Below are 15,134 nucleotides of genomic sequence, written 5' to 3'. Positions count from 1 at the left end.
TTGCATCTTTATTTCTATCTTGCTAATGAGAGACTAATGAGCCACAGACTTGTTACCTAGAAGGAATATCTCAACAAAGCTCTAGTGAACTTGAAGCCAGTATTTACAGACTGATGACTGTTTGCATTCATTATATGTTTTAAATGAAGAGGGAGTACAGTTAAAAAAAAAAAAACTTAAAAAAAAAACCCCTTACAAAAAAAAAGCCACCAACCAACCAAACAGGGAAACAAGTTGTTCCTTGCTAAGAGATTTCTGTAACTCTAAATGTCAAAAGTTTCCTAATGCCGAGGTTAGAGCCTTCCACCTTTCCCACCATTTAGGGCTGAGCACAGATATGTGCAACTTTTATGTTTCTGTTTTGCTGTTACCAAAATATTAGTCTTCTCTGCCTATTGCAAAACCTCCTTGTTCCTTTCAATGATTTTTGGGAGATTTTGTTTTGTTTTGTTTTGTTTGTTTGTTTGTTTGTTTCCATAGGAAACCAGGCTAGTGAGAAAAATGTATCTGGACCCACTGCCTACGTAGGAATACACCTGCACATGCCCTTTCAGTCGCCCCTTGTTCACAGATTCTTTGTGCAGACACAAGTTCTCTGTCCTGGCTTCCTAACCTTAACTAACTGAATGTCTGCAGGTAAGACTTAGGAGAAGCTCTAGCAGGGCGTGCTTATGGTGGTTCCAGGCACAAGGAAACCACTGAGAACTTATCAGTAACTCTGATACAAGCCTAGGGATTGGGGCACTTCGATGGGACTTGTGAGCCTTGGTTAAGCTCAGCTGTTGTGGTACAATGTCTATATGTGCCCTTGAGCAAGTCCTGCATGGATAACTTGAAAAAACTTCCCTTTCATTCTTCCTTAATCCACCCTGTAACAGTGGGCTGGGTAATTCATGGACAGAGATAAATGTCTCTGGCATGTGCCCCCTAGGAGCACTGAACAGAGATGTTTGCAGTGGGATCCTAATTCAGCACTTGAACGAGCATTTAATGTCAGTTGAGGATAATTTAGTCTGTAAAGAGTAGAGTCACCCAAAATAAAGTATGTTGTGACCACACCATAAATCTACTTGAACCTTCCTCTCCTCTTCCCACCCAGAATATCCTCTTTCATTCAATGCACAGTGACAAATGCAACTTCACTGTCTTTGCTCGAGACGAGGAGTGTGAAAACCCTTTTTGATTTAGAAACAGCTGTTTTGACATCATTTCCTTTGTGAGGATGCATAAAAGGTTTTGGTTTTGTTCCAGGCCAAGTTCGGAAACCTTGAATGTTGCCACAGAAGAGTTCTCGGGCTGTTCACTTTCTCTTGAACTTTCCAGTTTTATTTTCCCTTGGGATGTCTGGTGAGCTTGTTTAAGTCAACGATTCCTCTGGCATCTTGGATCTTTCACCTTGACCCGCTTATCCTTGGCTTCTCCCTTTTTCCATTCTGCATCCCACATGCTTATTTGTTTTCTCTGGTCCGTTACAGAAGCCATTGTGTTCACTGGAAGCTGACATCCGGGACTTGGCATCCATTACAGGGCTAACAAAACGCCGTAATCCAGGCTTTTGAACTGTTCATCCACGCAGCTCTACATCAGCTGTGCAGGGGTGTAAACCTGTGCTTACCAAGCACAGGGCGGCTGTCCCACCTGTTCCATCATTTCTCCACCTTATGTGCACGCACTCTGAGGACTGTAAGCAATTACTCTGCTAGGTACTAAATACAATATGCAGCACATGGTAGTGTAAAATTATGGAATTTGGGGGTTTTAATGAGCTCAGGTGCAATACAAAAGAACTTTTTTTTCCTGTCCATAAAATTATATGGCTTGGAATCAGGGGTTTATACAGCCCTGGACAAAGCCATTTTATTTAAAGGGTGGGTGCAGGGGGGAACACAACAACAACAACACCCTCGCCCAGCACAATTATATGCAGATTTGTTCATAAATCTGGGCTGGAGCAGATGTGCTGCACATGTTGAAAATCCAGAGCATGGTGCTGGAACTTGAAACATAAACATGAACCTGTTTCCAAAGAGGAAAATCTGCTCACAGCAAGGAGCTGACCTCGTGCTTTAAACAAAGATCAAGTCCATTCTGCCTATTCTGCCTTTGCCATGTGTTTACTTTCCTTGCTTGGTGCCTAGGGGAGCTTAAGGAATAGCCAGAAGAAAAGAAACAATTTACCCTGGTCAAAGAGCCAGTAGTGCTCTGGACATAAGGAAAGAAGAGGTAGGTTGTGACCCAACTCATGCAGCTAGCTAGGGTCTTATTAGACTGGGTCAGCAGTATCATGCCAGACCTTTCATTTGTATTTTTAGATGCTTGAAGTCTTTTGCCCTGTAGCTAAATCTCGTAGAAAAACATAGCTGCACTTCACAGTGGGTAAGGCTGTAAGAAACAGTCTGCTTTAAAAATGAACCTGCACTCTGTAGGTAGTTGGAAGTGAAGTTCGTGTAGCTGACTGCATGATTAAATTCCTTTGGAGGGGAGCAGGGCATGCTCTTGAAGGCTCTGCACCCTGACTGAGTGCCACCATACTTGTTCTGCTTAATGGGGACAGGCTGAAACGCTTTCGGTACGCTTTCCAGCTTTCTACACTGTCTCTCATATGCATGTCTGATATGTGTGGTAGGAGGCAATGCATTTTTCTCTTTTCTTGGCTTTTTATTTTGTCAAAAAGGAGTTTGGGTTGCTTGAGAGAGTGCAGAGTGCTTTCCTCCTGACCATTGAAAGAGGTTAGCCCTCCAGGTAAGGGGCAGAGGTGAATTCTAGCTAGTATGAGTCTCCTCAGATCCCATCTGCTCCCACTGGGTGTTCAGATGAAGAAAGGAGTTCATTTACCAGACATGATGATGCCATGACCTGCATGAACACTGAGGTTCCAGCTCTTTTTTTTCCCTGGAGGAAAGGACGTTGTGGATGTGGTCATCTCTTTGCATGTGTGCGTGTTCTCATAGCTCTCCCCGGGAGATGCTGGATTAGGGCATGACACTGAAATCCACGCTCATCCACCTCTCCTACCCCAAGGCTGCTGGTGATGTTAAGATCTTTGGTTCCTCAGATTTCTATTCACATTGGTGCCACTGCTTGCACAGGCACTCAGCTGCAATACCCTGCTTATGGGAGGGAGATATTTTTCTGGAGCTTGCAGAGCTTGAGAAACCTGAACCTCTCTGGCAAACTGCTCATGTTTTGTTTTTCTTTAAATCAAAGCACCATAAGGGGAATGGCTGTTAAAAATCATCGGATAAGAGTAGTTGTGAGTTAGATCAGAAAGGAAGTCAAATAAAACATGTATCTTTGATTAGCTGACTGTAAGAGAGCTGTGTATCTGAATCAGCCCCCCGTTTCATGCCACCTTTCCTGTCCACCATCTTTGTTTCCCACCCGTACAGAAGGATGGGGCTGTTCCACTAGTGTCCTGAGAACATCTAACCTGCCAAGGGCAGTGAGGTACCTCCAGGCTTTGTTGAACAGGATTGAACAGGTATCACGATGACTAATTGAAAATGGGTTTCTATTTGAGAAATACTCACATGTGTGAACTCCATTAGCTAATGAGGTTTCCAAGGTGTTTTACAGTTTGGAAGCCCAAAGGCTCCCGCACAGACAGTTCAGAGCCCAGGCACCACGCCACTGACAAAGCTAAAAGGGCTGTCACTGCTGACATGTTCACCTTAAACTGGAAAATTTTAAATGTTCCCAGTGGCCCAACTATTTGTCCTTCCACTTGGCTACTGTTCAATCCATTGCCTGCAAATATGGTAAGAGGAAGAAAAGATGCATTATTATTAATAAATGAATGGAGCTATTTGCTATTTATTATTTAAGCCCTCAATACTGGCAGGCTTTAGTGATACATGAAATATAGGCAAGTAATTTATTTATTAGGGAAAATAATGATTTTTTTCTCCCCATTCTGGAGCCCTCTCTGACCCAAAACAGCAGGGGGTTTATCAAATACAAGTACGATGACTTGTAATTTTAGAGCCTTTCAGAGCACTGTAACTGACAACCTTTTTAACATAAGTACATTGAGCAAATAATTTATAGAAGTATTCTGGGAATATTTTAGGGTGTTTTATTACTAGTTCTGAAAGCTATGGCATGTTATTGATTTTGGTGTATTAATATAACCTAAAAGTGAGGGCACATGCTTGCCTCCTAATCCAAATCAGCTTTGATGGCAACCCATATATTTTACTGAAAGGAGCCTTGAACTAACTGCAGAGGTTAACAATTACACATCATAGCCAAAAGTTTAAGATAATGAATTTTGCTCATTACACACTGTCCAGCTCCAGCCTCGGGAAGTTCCCCACTGTTCACTCCTCAGTGTTTCATCCAAATCTCTCCGGCAGTTATTTGTCAGAATTTTGAAGGCTTATTTTTGCATTTGTGTCATGCAATTTACATTGTATTCATGAAGGCTTCCACCGAGGAAGTGTAATCATCATTACTGTTTTCAGTATGCCATAAAAATAGTGTATTTCTCTTAAAATAGGATTGCTTGCTTGCTTTATATTTTTTTCATGTCTATATATACCTGCATGTGTGTACAGAGACATAGCTAAATGTAACTATAGCTGTTATATGTACATTACTGGATGTGGGTGCTTCTCTCTTTCATTCCTTGCTGTGCCTGGAGGACTGCTGCAGGGTGCTACAAAGGTGTTCTGTCTGATGGCACCAATAGCACGGTTCATACTCCAGACAGGTGACTCATTAGAGGACTTTCCAAACTGGACCATCAAACCTGTGCTCTTTTTTTTCATCTGTTTCCCAAGTTTTACTCAGAAATCCTCTCTACTGATAATTAATTTCACCTCTGTTAATTCAGTTTTGTAGGACTTTTAATTCCCTGCTCAGTTCTTGGCTTAAAAAAGGAATAATCTTTAAGTGCTCTGACATAGCATTCTTATGAACTGTGCTTTCTTAAGGGCATCCAAACAGATCTAATTGTCATCGTCTTCCTCCCCATCAACAAACAATGGCTTTTTTTCTAGTCTTTGTTTTCCTGATCACTTGCTAGTGCCACCTGCCCTGACTTGAGCACGGGAATACCTGCATTTTTCAAGTGGGCAGGAGAACCTTTTGGGTTCTGCAGCACTGGAGGCCATTAATGGTGGACTGACCTCCTCTGCTGCTGCAGCACGGGGCGGTGTGGTGCTGGTGCTGCTGCAGCTCTGGCTGGGAGAGATAGGCACTGGGAAACCACTGGGAAGGGCTCCATGTCCCAAGGTGCTGCTGCCCTCCAAGCCAGAAAGGATCTCCTTACCTTTATGCCACAACTAGTGTTTAAAAATCCTGTGCTTTGGGAAGTGTGTGAGGTGGACTGAAAAGTATGCGTTAAAATACCATAAAATACGGAGTGATTTTTTTTATTTGAGAGAAAGAATTCAAGCAAAATAACTCTGGAAGGGGAAAAAGCGTACAGAACTTGAGGAACAGGGAAGAGGCCATCTGGCTGAACATGCTGCCCGTTAAAATGTACCTTAATCCCCACTTCCTGATTTTCTGCCATATGCTTTTCTGTGTGAAAAGTCAGGTACAAAGTAGTTCCCTTAAAAGAAAAGTTTCATTCCTGGTCACCTAGAAAGGTGACTCCTAATTAAAACCAAAAGAGGCATTTTATATTCATCATAGTAGATTTACTCACATCTTTATTTTCCAATAAAATCTGCTTGCTCCTCCTGTCCTTATGGCATGACTGATGTAGCTTCCCACCCAAGAAGATTGTGGAGAAAGGATTTTTCTTCCCCGTTTTAACACAATTTAAAATTTGCTTTACTGTTTTAGTGGTAAACCTCCAGCAGCGTTTGTGTGCTGGTGTAGTTAATGCCCTCATTCTCAGAGAGGAACACTGAGGGCCTTGGGTTGAAGTAGGGTGACGTCTGTTTACTTTGCAGCCTACATTTAATGATTTGTAAATAGTAATAATATACCAGAAAAGGGGAGAAGATGCTTAAATGCAGCTCTGAGCGATTACAAGTATAAATTAGTTTTTGGGATTGTTGCAGGCAGGGTTTTATTGGTATGGGTTTTGGAACATCCTACACAGGGCTTGAAAACTGAGAAGCATTTATTAAACTGAGTGATTTTCAAGCATCGTTGTTTTTTTAAGCTTTCGAAGCAAGTCTTTAAGCTCTGGCTAATTCTTACTGGAAGTTGGTCCTGGAGAACTTAAACATCTGTGAATGAGCTCTACAGTGTGTGCATTGCATCCCTTGCTCCAGAACAGTGGTGGGACGAGTAGGCACTTCGCCCCAGGTCACTTGTTCTGTGGGATATAGACAGGCCCACCACTGTATCAAGTGTCCTAACATGCAGTAGGCTGCCCAAATTAAAGCTCTCCTTTACATGGACTTTTAGGGTTCTTTATGTTTAGGTTCAGTAGATTTTATTTTGTTATTTTCCTACCCTGTGAACATAGGCACCAGGAAGTCAATAACAATTGCTCCATTAAAAAGGAAAAATGAAATCTTCAGTGTTAACTAAAAATAGGAAAAAGAATCACAGAATCACAGAATTGTAGGGGCTGGAAGGGAACTCGAGAGATCATCGAGTCCAAGATGATTCAAGAAAGAAAGGGGAAAGATGAAGGGAAAACCAGATGCCAAGCACTGTTTCCCAAGTCGTGAAGGTTGGCATCCTATAAACTCAGGTCTTTGAATGAATGCAAGAAAAATGTCAACAGAAAAGGTGCATTGTGTTGCATTCTCCTTTGATCCTGTCACCCTTAGAATGAAGATGTTTATTTACCAGCTGCATTACTTTAAATTAACTTCTGGCTTCTATTGTGAGACCATTTGGCTGACAAGACTCTCCTGAGGTTACAAACAAACCAATAGTAGCCAGGAATAGAGGGCTGGAGAGACTCGCTGTGCCCCTTTTAGCTCCCAGACCTCCTTCAGCTCCAAGTCTTGTTGTACTTCAGCCTGTAGCCAAGTCAGTGCTGGGATCTCCCCAGCACTGGGAGAACGGGCTCTGATTTCCCCTCTGCCATTCCCTGGGAGTTCTTAGCCAGTGGTCAGCGCCTCTCCAGGGCCAGACCTTCCCCTCTGCTGCTTCTTTCACTATCTCCACAAAAAGCAAAAGCAAAAGCCCAAACCAAATGTCTTCTTCTCCTAAGCATTTGGCTGTGAGCACCAGTCACAACTGGTTTGTGTTCCCTGCTTGCTTCTGCCACTGAGGCTTTATTTAGGCTTGATACTGAGTGGAACAGGCAGGTGTAAGATTTTAGGTCTCTGCTCAGACGAATTGTGCACAGTGCACGCCGAGCAGCCCGAGTGTTTACAACAGCCAGTGACAGAACGTGTTACTCGCTGCGACTTGAGGCACTGCCATTGGAATATGGCACATTGCACAGAAATTGCTTTTGCAGCAAGCTGGAAGTCATGTTATTAGGGTTTGCTATTGGATTAACCCACCGACATGCAATCCAACCGGGTACTAGCAGCAAGGATTTATTACCAGCCATGACTTCTAGTCACATCAGAGCTCACGATGGAATCACAGCGTTTGTGTGTGTGTCATTGCTGCAAGAGACAGAAAGAGCAGCTGATCTATATATGGGAGCTGGATGTGAGTCCCCATGGTGCAGCACTGCGACCTGAGCTCTGTGTAGCTTCTCATGTCCTGTGCTGGACATGAAAATGTCCTCATGTGATGCTCAGCCTGCAAACTGTGTCAGTGAAAGGTGCTTGAGGTTCAGGAGGGGGCATTTTGTGCCTGGGTTACATGCATAGAGCCCTCTGAGGTAATGTAACTGGGGGTGGTGGCAGGTCCCGAAGTCTTGGCTGCTGAGTTCACAAGCACGGTGATATTCAGGTCCCATCCCCTCCCACAGTGTACTGTGAGTACACCACCCAGTGTGCCATTCTTTTCAGATCTGTCAGTGTTTTGGGGGGATAGGAGCACCTGTCCTGGGGGAACTGGACTGAGATCTCACCTGCTCAGTGTGCATGTACTCTGGTAAACAGCCAATGGATGGCGCTGATTTCAGCCACAGTCTGCTGACCAGGACTGAATTTTTACCTGTGACGGAGGCACCAATGAGCTCTGTCCTGCACTGCCAGCCAGGATCAGCTGTAATTTACCTCTTTTAGTCATGAAAATAGTTTATTTCCTAAACTATTTCTAAGCAAAATATTTCTACTTTTGCTTGCAGCTATTTAACCAATGTCTCATCCCCTCTTCACTCTGTTCCTGTGAAATACAAATAGTCATTTTGTCAAGAAATGACAATTTTTTTCAATTACCAACCTATAGGTAACCAGATCACCACTGGCAATAATGAGCAAGTTTTAATGTCAAAAAAGCCAGCTAATGAGGTAATTAACCTGTTACTATATGATAATGACTATGCAGTTGCATGCTTGATGGCTTCAATGTAATTAGAAACTTTTAATATGTGCCTGTTTGTGACCTATAAAACAATCGAGAGGGTCTGAGGATTCGAGCTTTTCTTTTGCTTTTTATACGTTACAGTTCTGCTGCCTTTGAGCTCTGTGATGTGTAAGCAGTAAAACTGCATATAAGACTTAAAAATAGATTTGACCCTATGGAAATTCTGTGGAGGAAATAGAGGACCACGGCCTACAAACCAGCAACCACTGCAACTTGTACTTTCTTCAGTGGGACAAAGAGTATTTGTTTTTGGATTAAATCACAGGGAATTAGGAGACAATGTAGCACAAATCACAACATGTAATTTAATCATTGATTTAATCATTGACTTAGGCTGCTGCCAGAACAACACTTCAATACATACTTTAATTGAAATCTGAGCATGAATGTTCTTGAAATATGTGAAACTGCTGCTCACAGGTTCAAGTTAAACACATGCTTAAAATATTTGCTGAATCCACCTGGGAGCATGTCAAAAAATGGCCCTCTTTTAAACTTCAAATCTGCAAAAAGAACAATCTTCACTTGGGTAACATTCACCTTGTCGAGATTCCGTCCTGAGTGCCTTCATCTAACAGCACTTTCTCCAGAACAATTTCTTCCTATCCTTAAGACTGCGCTTGTTGCTACAAGAATCTCCTTCCTCCTTCTTTAGATGTCCCTCCCCAGCTGGTAATTTATTATTATTTTAAATCAGTACACACATAAACATTGCTGTTTTAATTAAGGAGAAGCAAACAGAAGTCACAGGCTATGAGGCACTGTGAGTACGCTTGCTACTCTCACATTTTAATTATTTATTGGAGTAAATAAAATTAAATATTTTCATAGCGATCCAGAACAGGATTTGAAGTAATTACTCTGTCAAATTCATCAAAAATTCTCTCATCAAAATAAAAACCTTCATGTCATTGAATAATTTATAGTACAAATACACAGAAATTGTAAAGTATTATAAATAGAAAACTGCAGGGTAAGTGAACATGAATTAGTTAAGGGTTATGTTTCTGAAAGAGCCTGTCATAAGCTGTATAAATTTTTAATAAGTGTTTTTGAGGCCTAATTTTCAGTGTACAGTATATACCAACAACTACAGGAAACAACCCGAGAATGGTGATTTAGAAGCACAGCTGTTTATGATAGAGGCCAGATTGTGCCTCCTCTTCCCGGGCCTTTCTCTCATACAATTTGAACTAATGATGTTTGCCACTGAATGCCTATGGCTTAACATGAATCATCTGCCTAAATAGCAAATACATTAAGTAAACATAATCTCTATTATTATCAATGAATACCAAACGCCGGGACAATATCTAGCCTATTAAAATCCCAACTGTTCGGTGAGGCAGCCGTATGGCAACGGCCTCACACCAGTCTGCCTGTGCTCAAGCTTTGGCAGTGTTTGTGGTGTGACTGAGGACCTCTGCTCCTTGTGCAGGAGCTGGAAGGGGCCATGGCCTCCCTGGTGCCTGCAGGGCATGATCCTGCAGCTGCCATCTCCCCAGTGACTGTAAAGGCAGTGGGAAGTGCTGAGCACCTTGTAGGTTAGTGGTGGTAGCTTTGGCATTTGATCTAATAATGCTGAAAGGAACTCTGTGTTGTTAGTAACCAGGGATGTTCCAGAGGCAAAACCTCTGATCTCCAATCTTCTGGCATGGCTTGTTCTTCGTTTTCCAATTCTTATTGAGTTCTGGATCAAAATTATCTGCTAAAAGGCCTCCCGTAAAACAAATCAGCACCGGATCTGGTCCTTCCCATGCAGAAGCCATTGTTTTTGCAAATCTAAGATACAAACATCAGCAGCCTTTCTAAAAATGACCACTGCCAGCCATGGCAGACTTGTAAAATAAAACTTCCTCCTCCCCAGCTGAGTGAGACCTGAGATTCGTCTTTGGCTCTGAGGCAGCCAGGGCAACTGCCACAGCTCTGCTGCTGCCAGGGACTGTTGGGTGCAGCGGCTGAAAGCTGAGGTGACACCACTGCAGTCAGTAGCTTTGCCCTGACTTAATCCCATCATAATGAAGCATGTTTCAGCTGTAGGCCTGAATGTCTTTGCTTCACTTCCTCATTAGAAAGATCATTAGGCAAATTCTACCTCTAACCCTAAAAGTAGTTCTAGGAGTGAAAGAAAATAGATTAGTTGCCATTTGCTGTTTATTCTATTTTATGATAGATCATTCCAGGGAGCTTTATTTTTCCTTCTCTTTCTTGTAGCAAAGCACTACTTTGGTAGACACGTCAGTTCAGATCATATCTGGCTAAAACTTTGTTTTTTGAGATCCAGTAAGAAGCATGCACTTTTTTGATCAATATCTGTTACAGAAATAGACACAGGTAATGATTTTCAGACAGCTAAGTCAAGGAAGCTTTATCAGATGTACAATATGCTATCTCATTTCATGCATGCATCTACCTCTGGCAAGGTTCTTTCTATTTCTAGGACCTAAAGGGCCTCAGCAAGGTAGTTCTGCTTGTAAATCTCTGCTACATCAGAAAGGTCAATAGACAAGATGCAAAGCAGGCACAAAATGATGGGAAGTGGGAGCAGGATCGGAACAAGTTAAAAATTGCAATCCTTCCCAGCTAGAAAATGAAAAAGTATGTTCAGATCATGTGGGAATGGTTAGGAAATATTCAGGAAGCACTGGAAAGCTTTGGCATATGCAAACTTCAATGTAGCCTAAATTTTACATTGATTCTCTGTGCAAGGTGAAAAACACCCAGCTGCAATGTGGTACAAGACAAATCTATTGACTGCAGAGTAGACAGAGGAATTTATTGCTGTACTGTTTCTCTTCCCATTCATCAGCTGAGATTTTCTTAACTGGCTGCATTAGCAGTGCCACCAGGTATTTTGTGGAGCTTCTCAATGACTCAGGGATTTAGTCCTCAGTGTAATTACTGCCTAAATCTATGTTCCTTGTTCAGAATGATGTGGGGAACATTTGCCTAGTACTCCAAACATTACGTTGCTTTACATCAGATTGACAGCAAACAAGTTTTTAATGACTATTTAATTAAAGAGAAACCATTTGATCATGTTATCCCTAAATTTATCTATATTAAAGCTTCATTATATTATAAATCTAGGCTACCAAAGCCTGCTTGGAGCACAGAGGTGGAAGCTTCCATGTATTAGTTATTCACTGGGTCCTTCCATTCTCTCTGTTCAATAATTGATAGGCACAATCGTTCCTCCTGCTTCCTCACTGTAGTCAATAGTATGTCATCCTCTGCTGTCATCTCAGGTCACCTTCCTGAACTGTTTGGGTGTAGGAGTCAAGTCTGGTACAGATGAGTTAAAACTTTAGATTGTAGAAAGAGATATTCGTTTAATATGTTGGTTGCTAATCATTATCATCACATTTTAAAATGAGAAAGTAGCTCCTATAGGGAATCACTTAATTTCCCTAAGCACATTTGGGTCTCACTTGCTTTAAAGACATGCTCATAGCTTGATTTTTCGCTTTGGGTTTGGGGTCTTTAACATTTCCTCTTCTATTGCTTGTGGTTTCATTGTAACATTATTCTTACCTCTTTTCCTCTTCCATCTATTTCTCTTTCTACTCCACAAGGATATTGTAGTTTTTTTGGACGTCAAATGGAATGACAAAGAAAAAATCCCCACAATTCTTTTTTCAAACTATGAATAGTTTTCCTTTAAAAAAAAAGTTCTGGTTCATCTGCAGCCAAGTTTATTGGAAATGACAGCTCAAAAGTTCAGTGAGTGAGTGAAGTTCCTAGAGATCAGAAGCCCTCTGCTGTTTCTACTGTTTCCAGGCCTCAATACAAGGGCACCTTTTGGAAGTTTCAAGGTCAGCTGTAGGTCTATTGTTATGTCGAATGGAAAGGAAATAATTTTGCACTTGTATCCAACATCTTGTCATCTTTCTCCTTACCCTACTTGGTTTCTTTGTAGTACCTGAAGGCCTCAGCTCCATCTCTTTTGGCCATTGTAAATGGTTTGATTGGTGTTGGCCATGTTATCCATTCTGTCCTCTTTATTAAAAGAAAATGATAATGTTGCATTGAAGAAACCATTATTGCCATCAAAAAATCAGCCTTAATTTTCACTTTCTCTGAAAGTTTCAACATTTCAGAAGGAAGTAGCTGTGTTGGTATTCAGAAACTCTGAGGAATCCTACCAGTTCTGATCCATACTTTGGATAAGTCATAGAACAGAGACTACTTTGGACAAAGGATACACCGGTCTTTTACTTTTCCTCTCTGCTGCTTCTGTACTTTTTAAAGCCTTTGTTCAAACCACCCGAAGTGAAGGCAGAGACATGAACCTGTAAAAAACTCCATTAACCAACCACCCTTCCTAACCTGCAACATGGATCACTCTAGAAGAAAACAGTGAAAGTCATGCCCAGAACTGTAGCTTTGACTTCTCAGGAAGGTCTAAGGTTGCTGTTTTACAATCAAGCATTTGCAGTAAGCACACCCACAGATATTTCTCCTCCAACTCTGCTGGAAGCTTTTCTTCTGTGCCCAGCAGAATATTGCTGTAGTTGGAACATTAGCTTTGCTCAGCCCTGTCTAGCTGTCTGAAACACAGCACCCATTCAGCATCTGCTCCTTGCCCTCCCTCTCTTTTTCTTATCCACAGCAGAGGTAGATAGAAGACCAGGATATGTCCCCCTCATTATGTCTGCCAGTGATTGGTTTAAGTGGGAACTCAGGATTTAAAAAGTAAGTGTCCAGACTCTGAAGCACTTCCTTTGTTTTGCTTGGCATACAGGGTTGGTAAGAGTTTCTTAATTTCTCGGTTTTGCATATGGTCACTGGAGCTGAATGTAGGACCACAGACTACCTTCAGCATTTAGCTCTAGTGATTTCCTTGGCTTTTATGGAATTACTCCTGATACCAGTGTAACAGTGGTAAGGACTGGAGCCATTCTCTCATCCCAGACACTGGAATGATTCTCTCTTCAGAGTCTCCACGGTGTTTTTCTTGTATTATACCAATAGTGCAGTATATGTTCATCTGAAAACAAAAGGCTGAAGGCAAAATTCAAGTCTCAGATTTTGATTACAGGTCAAAGGAAACAATAGAGAAAAGGACAAAATGTAGAGAAATAATTGTGTGAGAGACTTTCCTGGCCATTTTCTTAAGTCAAATGATGGGAAGTGCTTTCAGGCAGGTTAGGTTGTCCTCTTAGCCTTTGTACATGCTTACGATTAGCTACCACTTCATGCTGCAAGAAGTAGTGGCAGCTTCTGATCTCAGGGACTCCAGTGTCATATTGAAGCTACTATTCAGAAAGATATGATAAGGTTCTGTAATTGTTCTAGGAGAAAAGAAGCAATAGCAGAAGCTCGAACTGGTGAGCAAGCTTACTGCCTTCTGATCTGCCCAAAGTGGTCTGGCAGATGTGAGAAAGTTGCATTAGCTCACTGCTACGTATCAAGTGGATTTGCAAAGAGCTTGTGATGTCTTATAAAACAGAACATGGCTTGGGATTTGAGTATTTATCTGAGCAGCTGTCTCTGTATGGGCCTAAGCACTGTTTGACATCATCTAAAGCTGTTTTATTGGCCATTCCAAAACAAACAAAACACAAATAGGCTTAACACCTCTGGAAGGCAACTGCTTAGTTATTGTGTGGAATTCATTTTGGGCTGGGGATCTGTAAAGCTGAGTCAATACGTTGATGTGAATCTGTGCTGCAAACTTACCTTTAACCTGTGCTTGTTTCTTCTAAAGGAGCTTTTTTTCAAACTACAAATTATTGATTGGGCCATTATTGCAACTGCCATGCATGTGTTAACATGAGAAATCTATGGAGTCCTGCTTTGTTTTGACATTTCCTAGGGGAGAGTTGGAAACAGACCCCCCACTTCTGTCCCCACTCTTCTTGCTTTACAGAGGGGACATTCTTAGGCTGCTCACCTTAACATCTGGAGCTTTTTCACATCCTTAGCACCCACTGCCTTTAGTGAAAGGACTGACCATTGGGCACCTATGCTGTTTTCCCTTGAGGAATCCAGGATGGTTGTACCGAGCTACTGCTCCTCTCCAAGTCCTCCTTGCCTCTTGTGCAGCTGCTGGGGAAGTGCTGCTGGGTGTAACACTGGCTCTGGTATCTTCAGCTTATCAATAACTTGCATTAAACTGCCATTGCTTTTAGCACAGCCTGTGCAGTGACTGACTTAAGGATGAAGGTTATCTGGCTGAAGGTCTGCTCAGGTCAGACAGATAATACTCACAGGAAGGACAACTGTCTGGTGAACTGGAAATAAAGGGCAGCAAGGGGGGCTAGATCCTCTCTTCCTATTTGTTCCCTTCATGATGTCAAATGCAGTGACATGAAATGCCCTGATTTCCTTTCCTAGGGTTTTCCTAGGTAGTATTTTATATCTGGGCTTACAGGCACAATGTCAAGACATTATTTTCCTATATAGTATGGTCACTTGTGTTTCAGAGTGGGAATGCACCTCAAAGGAATTAAAATTAGTGTAAAAAACCTCAGATTTTCTGTTCCTTAATCTTCACCTGGAAAGTCACAACTACATTTATAAGATTCTTGTTTGCTTTGCTGTTTGAATTTATTTGGTTTTGCTTGTGGCATGCCCTGAGAGACTTCATGTTATCATGCTTTCAGCAGACATGATTACAGCTGGACAGGAAGGGCTTTGTATGAGCTCCCCAGTGTCTTCACTCCCCTCTGTTTCTCTGTTTTTTCCTAGTAAGAGACCTAAGTGCCCTTGTATTTCTTTAGCATTCG

Source organism: Meleagris gallopavo, chromosome 15 (assembly GCF_000146605.3).
Source record: "Meleagris gallopavo isolate NT-WF06-2002-E0010 breed Aviagen turkey brand Nicholas breeding stock chromosome 15, Turkey_5.1, whole genome shotgun sequence".
NCBI classification, from domain to species: domain Eukaryota; kingdom Metazoa; phylum Chordata; class Aves; order Galliformes; family Phasianidae; genus Meleagris; species Meleagris gallopavo.
This window is presented reverse-complemented; position numbering follows the sequence as displayed.